This window comes from Cupressus sempervirens, chromosome 3 (genome assembly GCF_028749045.1).
Source record: "Cupressus sempervirens isolate cs-2001-9-10 chromosome 3, ASM2874904v1, whole genome shotgun sequence".
Lineage (NCBI taxonomy): Eukaryota > Viridiplantae > Streptophyta > Pinopsida > Cupressales > Cupressaceae > Cupressus > Cupressus sempervirens.
In genome coordinates this window covers 433,486,165-433,494,256 of record NC_143120.1, presented here as the reverse complement: position 1 = coordinate 433,494,256, position 8,092 = coordinate 433,486,165, and positions in this window count along the sequence as shown.

Genomic DNA, 8,092 nt, shown 5'->3' with positions numbered 1-8,092 from the left:
GAATCACGGCTAAACAAACTTGACTCTATTGCTAAGTTCAATAGAATAAGATGCATGTTTTAGACATAATTGGTCAAAATTCACCAAATGAGCTAGTTATAAATTAAAGATGCAAAACATGCCTGCATTATACTCTAATGGCCTATCCTATAAGCTACATGAACATAAATTGTTACTTTGTACTAAATTGTAATATTGTGGTCATACCTCATCTTGTGGTGCAAGTGTGTAGTTCTTTGCAAATTCAACAACTAAAAGTATAGTATCAATTGGAAACATATTCTAATATATGTGAAATTTTGCATCAAGCCATCTAGCATATTGAGAGTTTTTAACATATTTTGGTATGATTACACTCTTAAACTCATCCATAAATGGATGACAACTAACTTTATCTATAAAGAGATCACACCTTCTTCCAATCTTCCCATCCTTCAATGGATATTAAATAGTTTTGAATCTTCTTACATCAAATAATTGTTGTCCAAAAGTAGTCAAAGAATTTTCGTGAAATAATTCATCTAACAAAGAAAGATTGCCACACATATCACATGTACTAGACAAACATGCATTGAATAGAAAATATTGGTCATTAGGAGGCTTAGAAAACAAACCTGATATGAAATCCTTTCACCTATCACTATCGATATTCTATTTCTCTTTGATCTTCTATATGTATCTCTCTATATACTATCTATCACCTCAAATATCTTTATTCTATCTCTTGATCTTCCTACTCTTCTCTTCCTAATTCTGCCCTCCCCCCCTCTCTCTCTCTGTGATTATTTTTCCTTTCATATTTTTTATTAATAACAATCTTTTTACCTCTTTGTCTATCCTCCCTTCATATTATTCATCTTATTCACTCCCATTATCCCACCCTATCTACCCCTCTAATTATCATTTCTTATATACAATGGATAACTTTTCCTTTTCAAATGCACACAATATACCATATTTTCATAAAATTAAATAAAATGAACACTTACAATTAATACATGAGCTAAGTTATTTGATAAATACAATGAATATCTACTTTGTAAAAAAAGTAAAAATTTATGTATTTCATAAATTAAACGATCCAAAATAAATGGTACATAATGTTTATTCATATTTATTTAATCTACTAAAACTTCAAATGTCAATAACATAACATGTTTCACAGTGTTAAAAAGTAAGTTTCATTTTCCTTAAATAATACCCCTATATTTGAAAATTTCTTAGAACATTTTTAAAATGCTTTAATTTTGCTTTACATTGAAAAGAGGAAAAATTAGGAGGTAAGAGACTAGATTAATTAAACTAAATAAATAAAAGATGATTACCATCACAATGAAAAATATGTCTTCCCATTCTTATAATGAGTGAATAATAAATAATAAAACTAATCTTTGGAACCATTTTTTTTTTATTCTGTTGTAGTTTTGTTCTTAACAAAGTGGCATTCAACATTTTTGGCAATAGGTACTACTAAATTTTAATACTGTCAAAGTAATGATGTATATGAGATAGGAAAATAAATTAGAAAATTTCCTCCATCTGATCAAACAAGGATTGTTATATATAATACAACTTAGAAATAAATAAATGACCAATATGGCATCAATTATAAATATATTATTTATATATAATATTGTAAAAAGAAAATTCTTATTAAATTATAATATTATTATATTTTAAATAATCTTATATAATTAATTTATTAGTTTATATTATGTTTAGGATCTTCCATGTAAAATCTTAAAATAATTTTAATCTATGGTGAAATCAAAATAATGAAAGAGAACAAAATCCTAAACACTAATTTCACAATGAGAAGTAATCTCACACAAAACTTGAAATCAAAGAAGAAGTAAATTTTATAGGATGGGTAATTTTTTTAATGAATGCATATATATTTTTCATCTTTGTTAAATTTGTTAAATTATTTGTATAGGAACTATATGGGTTTAATTTTTGTAAAGTTAAAATGGAATATTGCATGTACAATTCAAAAGGATGCCCTAAGAAAAACATAAAGTCAAAATACTTATTTATAAATGTTGTCATGCCTTTGAATCCTCACCCCAATAAGAAATATGTTAGCTTTGACTATTTTTCTTTGTTGTAGTTTAATTTCAAAATTAAAAAAAATAGAAGTTTTCTATAATATGTGCAAACAATATAATCTACTAAAAAAGTTATGTTCTTTAGAGGAACTAGAAATTGAATAATCCATGAGTGTGGTTGTTGACTAATATTATGTTGTTTGTAAATTTTTTACATAATTCATGTTTTTCGTATCTATTTAAATTAAATCCATTTTTACTTTTAATGCTTATATGCTAAGCTCATTATTGTATTTGTCATAGGCAATATACAATTGCAATCACTTGTGTATAACTAGTGATTAATTTTTCCTACTTGAATGAATAAAATTTCAGTATTTTCATTATTAATTTAATGCTTTATTTGTTTCCTAATATTTATATGTCAAATTTTAATTTATAAAATCAAGAAAATATTAAAATTTAATTTCATTAGCTCATATACTTTGAGTCTTATAAATATATATAAAAGATGAAGCCCATAATATATATTGAATACTATTTTAGCTATACTACTTGCATATGATAAATAAGAAAATATTTTAAATTAAAAAATACTATTTTTCAAATAGTTAAAGATGTATGTAATTTGAATGATAATTTAAACAAAAATAAAGTGAGTAGTAACATTACATTTATTAGCTCTACAACTTCTCCTGCTCTTGGCCTCCATCCCACTTTCATGTCCTCTTAGTCTTCAGCGGTATGAATTCCCCCTCCACTGTTACATCTCCCCCCCACTTTGCTAGAGTTAGGCCCAGTTTGTCAAGATCTGGAATTCGTCCCTAAATCCTAGAATGCCTACATTTTGAATCATGGAGAAATTCCCATCTTGAAGGATTTCAATGTCATTCTAGTTGATGAGTGTGCCTGTTTGGGCCCCAAACCCATAGGTAGTCCCACGATGGTAGCTACAATGATGATGGCCCTAAAGTGAAATTAGCTAGGGGTCATTATCAAATCCAAGACTCTTGTTGAGTCTGGAGAAAAACCCTTGTTTCCTTCAGGGACCACTGGGTCTCTAATTTCACTACTTGACTCTATGGTGGGTTCGATTTCCTCGAGGCTTAATGTGTCCCTATGCCTTGTTGGAAAGTTCATATCATTCTAACCTACGGTGGATATGGTAAGAAAATGGTGCTCGATGAGGTGGAAACTAATAGGTTTGGTTTCCATGTCTACGATGGCTAGTTCCCTCTTCCTGTTTAGTTTCATGATTGAAAATGACCATGACATTGTGATGGCAGGATCTCAAAACTTTGGCAAATGCCAGTTGTTGGTCATGAAATTGAAACTAAGGTTTAACTCAAAGAGTGATCTCAATAAATATGCACCAGTCTAGATACAATTGCTCATATTCCTTTTGGAATTCTAGGATGATTGTGTGTTTAGATGGATTGGTAACTACTTTGAACAGTTCATTAAAACTAATTTAATGACTATCTCAAAGACTAAACTGGGCTTTGCTAGGTTTTCTGTGAATGTGGGTATGAGAAAACCCTTCCCAAACACGGTGGATCTAAAGTCTAAATGATGTACCTGGTCACAACTGCTAGTCTATGAGAATGCTACACTCTTTTGTCAAAAATGAAACAATTTTGGACATTTATTTGTGGATTACTTAAAGGGTAAAAAACTCAAGAACAAGGTATCCTCACCAGGAGTGGTGGTGGTTGAAAGTTAAAACATAATTGAAATGGTTCCAACATCCAAAACCCATAGGAATATGGAACCGAAAAATCTATCTAAAACTTGTGTTGAAAACATTTAGGATCTAAAAGGAATGTCTCCTAGTAAAAATGGTGAGATAGTGAGAACCCCTATGAAGGTGGATGATGAAGGGAAGGGTGAGGAGATCATTTATGATCAAACTATCAAAAAAGATGCAGCTATTCTTGAGGAGGGAGAGATTGCTGACATATAGGCCTTACAATTGGCTCAACCTAGTGAAGGACTTCTAAATAAAGAAATGGAGTTTGATGGAGTTTGTGACAAGTGACTTCTTATAGCTCACCCCTAAACTTAGGGATTGGCTCACCACTCACAAATGGAACCCTAGTGGTGTCTCTCCTTGGTATGTTGAAATAATTTTCGCCCACCTCTAAGTGCCCAAGCCTTGACTTCCTTAGCAATATTGCTGAATGGATGGTCCCAAAGTGAAAGCCCAAAGGAGGAAATAGGGCTCATGTAGAATCAACCATGAGGATTACAAGACCTCTGATCAGGAACATCCGTCAAAAGTAAACAGAAAAGGATATAACTTAGGGGGAACAAAACACACTAAAGGAAATGCAACATAATAAGAAATGAAGATGATATCCTGGAATGTGAGAGGGATTAATAGTCCTAGAAAGCAGTATGAAATCAAACAAAAGATCAATGAACTAAATATTGATATTATTCTTTTGTAGGAAGTAAAAATGTTCGAGAAGGTTTTGTCTAGAGTGGCTACTTACATTTGGGCAAGTAAGAAATTTTATTATAGTGATGCTAATGGAGCTTCTAGTGGCATTACTATGATGTGGAACTTTGACAAGATGACAAGAGTGGTCATCTTCATCAATGCCCATTTTGTTGTCATGAGTTTCACCTCCCAAACTAGTAGTTGGAATTTATTTCACTTCTATGCCCCCAACACTCATAATGGTAGATTGGTTGTCTATGATGAGACTACTAGAGTGGTTGATACTATGAGATAGGAAAATATTTTATGCATAGGAGATTTTAACACCTTGCTCTACCCTTCGGAGAAAATGGAGGGCTTGGAGGACTTTTTTGATATTATGCAAGACTTGGAGGGCTCCTTGAGAAGAAATTACTTGATTGATACTGATCTACATGGTTCTCCTTTCACTTGGTCTAATAATAGATCGGGGAAAATTTTGATTTAGGTTAAGCTTGATAGGGCCCTCATCTCTTCAGGATGGAACATTTTCCAACATACTTCCTTAAAGGTGGAACTAAGAACCATATTGGATCACTCTATGTCCTTTATCTCATGGATGCAAAGTCAAACCAAATGAAGGTCCTTCAGGTATGAGATCATGTGGCACTCACACAAGGAGTTCAGAGAATGTAGTGTGTGGTGGTGGAAAGCATGACCATGTTCCACATTCCTAGAAAACTTGATAAAATTCAAAAAGAGGTGAAAGGATGGAGCAAATCTTCATTTGGGAATATTTCCAAAGAAAAGAAGTCTACTGAAAAGAAGTTGGAATCTCTCCGAAATCAACTTGCACAAGGCAATGCTAATGATGAGCAACAATAGATGGAGAGGGTGTGTCAGGACAAATGGAAGACCCTCCTAAATTGGGAGGATGTATTCTAGAAATGGAGATATAGGGTACAATGATCAGAGGATGGCCACTGAAATATGACCTTCTTCCATAGATTGGCTTCAATAAGAAAAAAGAGGAACACCATAAACCTATTGGCAGATGATAGTGGTCAAGAAATAAAATAAGTGGAGGAGATAGAAAGTAAAGCCAATTCCTATTTCCAAAAAATCTATAACCCCCCGGTTGCCCAGGTCAACAATAACTTGTAGAATGATATCTTGAGATCATTTAACCTAGCGGTGAATAACAAGATGAATGAGGACATGACTAGTAAGGTCAAGGAGGAGGAAGTCAAAATGTTGCTTTTGGCATGAACCAGTACAAAGCCCTTGGTCCTAATGAGTTTCTTCTGACTTTATTTTAGAAATTCTAGGACATTTTCAAGTATGATGTGATCCATGTTGCTAGACTTTGTTAGAATAGACAAACTATTGAAGGAATTCAATTAGACATTCATTGTTCTTATCCCCAAGATGGATGACCCTAAATGGTTGAAAGATTTTAGACCCATTAGTCTTCACAACATGATTTATAAATTTTTAGCCAAGGTCAGGGTCAATCATATCAATCCCCTTCTTAATAAGTTCATAGGACCCTACCAGAATGGTTTTGTGCCAAGGAGGTAGATTTTTGATGTGGTAATAACTACACATGAGGTAATTCACTATATGGAAAGGACCAAGAATCCAGGTATGACCTTTAAAATGGACATTTCAAAAGCCTATGAGGAAATTTATTTTTTCTATCCTCTCTAATCTTGGTTTTAATGAGAATTTTATTAGAATTATAAAAAATGTGGTGACCTCTATCACATATTTTATCCTTATTAATGGGGCTCCTAGTAGATTCTTCTCTTCTTATCAAGGTCTCTAACAAGGTGACCCCCTATCTCCTTACATTTCCATCATTTTGGTAGAGGTTCTAAGAAGAATTTTAGTTTCCATGGCTAACTCTGGCAGAATCAAAGGAGTTAAACTTACTTCCTAGTGCCCTACACAAATTATCTAGCACTTTTTTAATGACACCTTCTTATTTCGAATCTCCTCTATCCATGAATCTAGAGAGTGTCTCTTCCAAACACTTTTCTTGGGCTGCCACTCACAATAAAGGAAGTCCCCAACTATTATTGGAATGGCCTAGTTGAAAGATTCTAGAGAAAGATGGTGGGATGGAAAGGTAAAATTTTAAGTAGTGTAGGGAAACTCCAACATCTCTCAACCTCCTTACAAGGCATCTCGATGTACTTCATCTCTATCTTTAAACTCCCATGCAGATTTAGTGACATTCTTGAGAAGATTTAACCTAATTTTTTATGGTCTAGCACTAAAGATAAGTCTAGGATGATATTGGTGAGCTTGGAGAAAGTCTACCATCCTAAGGCCCTTGGAGGGTTGAATATAAGAAGAATATGACACATAAATAAGGCCCTCCTAACAAAATTTTCTTGGAAACTAGTGAATTCTTAGGTAGTTAGTGCAACATTGTGATGGCTAAGTACCTTGGAGGGGAACCATTCAATCATTTCCTTTGGGCCTGTGCCCTCCCTTAGGGCTCTAAAATTTGGAACAATGTAGTGCACACCCAAAAAATTTTGATGATGGGTTGTCATTGGATTATGGGGATTGGTAACTCAATTGATTTCTAGGAAGATCAATGGCTCTAAGAAAACCCATTCATGCACACTAGGTTCCTAACTTTCCATCAGGTGTGTACTAGAGTGAATGGTTCTTTGACCCAAATCTATATCATCCCAGATCGCCAATGGATTAGAATCCGATACTAGGAGCCTATTGGGATGGGACTTTACCTGAAACTACAAAACCTTCTTCAAAGTTATAGGATACCCCTCACCCTGGTGGAAGACACTTTGGTTTGGAAACTTACCTCCTCGAGGGATTTCTTGGTGAAATCAGCTTATCTATGTTGTCTCGAGGAGGAGGTGACCCAAGGAGATTGGAGACAAGTCTCACACTCTTAGATCCCACCAAAGATAAATTTCTATTGGTGAATGACATTGCATAGATCTATCCTCACTTAGGATAACCATCAAGGGGAGGATCTTAGTTAGCTAAATGATGTGTCTTATGTCTCCAAGATGCAAAATCTATCCCACACCTTCTTATCCACTTCCCTTTTCCCTTGGAAGTTTGGAGGGAGGTCCTTGCCTTATGGGAGGTCTAGTAGTGGATGCAGGGCTACAACAATTTATTTGGGATAGCCTATTCTCCCACCCATACCTTAAAAAAAACCTTATGATCTATATTTCCTCTATATGTCTCATGGAGAATCAGGAAGGAATATAATATTAGAATTTTTAGGGACAAAGCCAATACTAATTTGGAAGTGGCCTAATAGGTTAATAGACTCCTAAAAGAATGTAGTGGGATCTAGCCGTGGAAACCTCACCCCCCCTCCCCAATCCTCTAAGTAGACTTGACATGAAATGGGCTTTAGGCCCAATAGTGGAAAAATTTGACAATTCAAAAGCTATGGCTAGGAAGAGGATGGTGTGGAACTTCCCCCACCCCCCAAAGTCATGGATAAACTCAACTTTGATGGTTCGACCATGATGGGTAATAGTACTATTGGGGGTTTTCTCCATAATAGTACAAAAAATTAGGTGGTTTCCTATACTAGAAAATGCAGAGTGGGACCAAACAATGGACT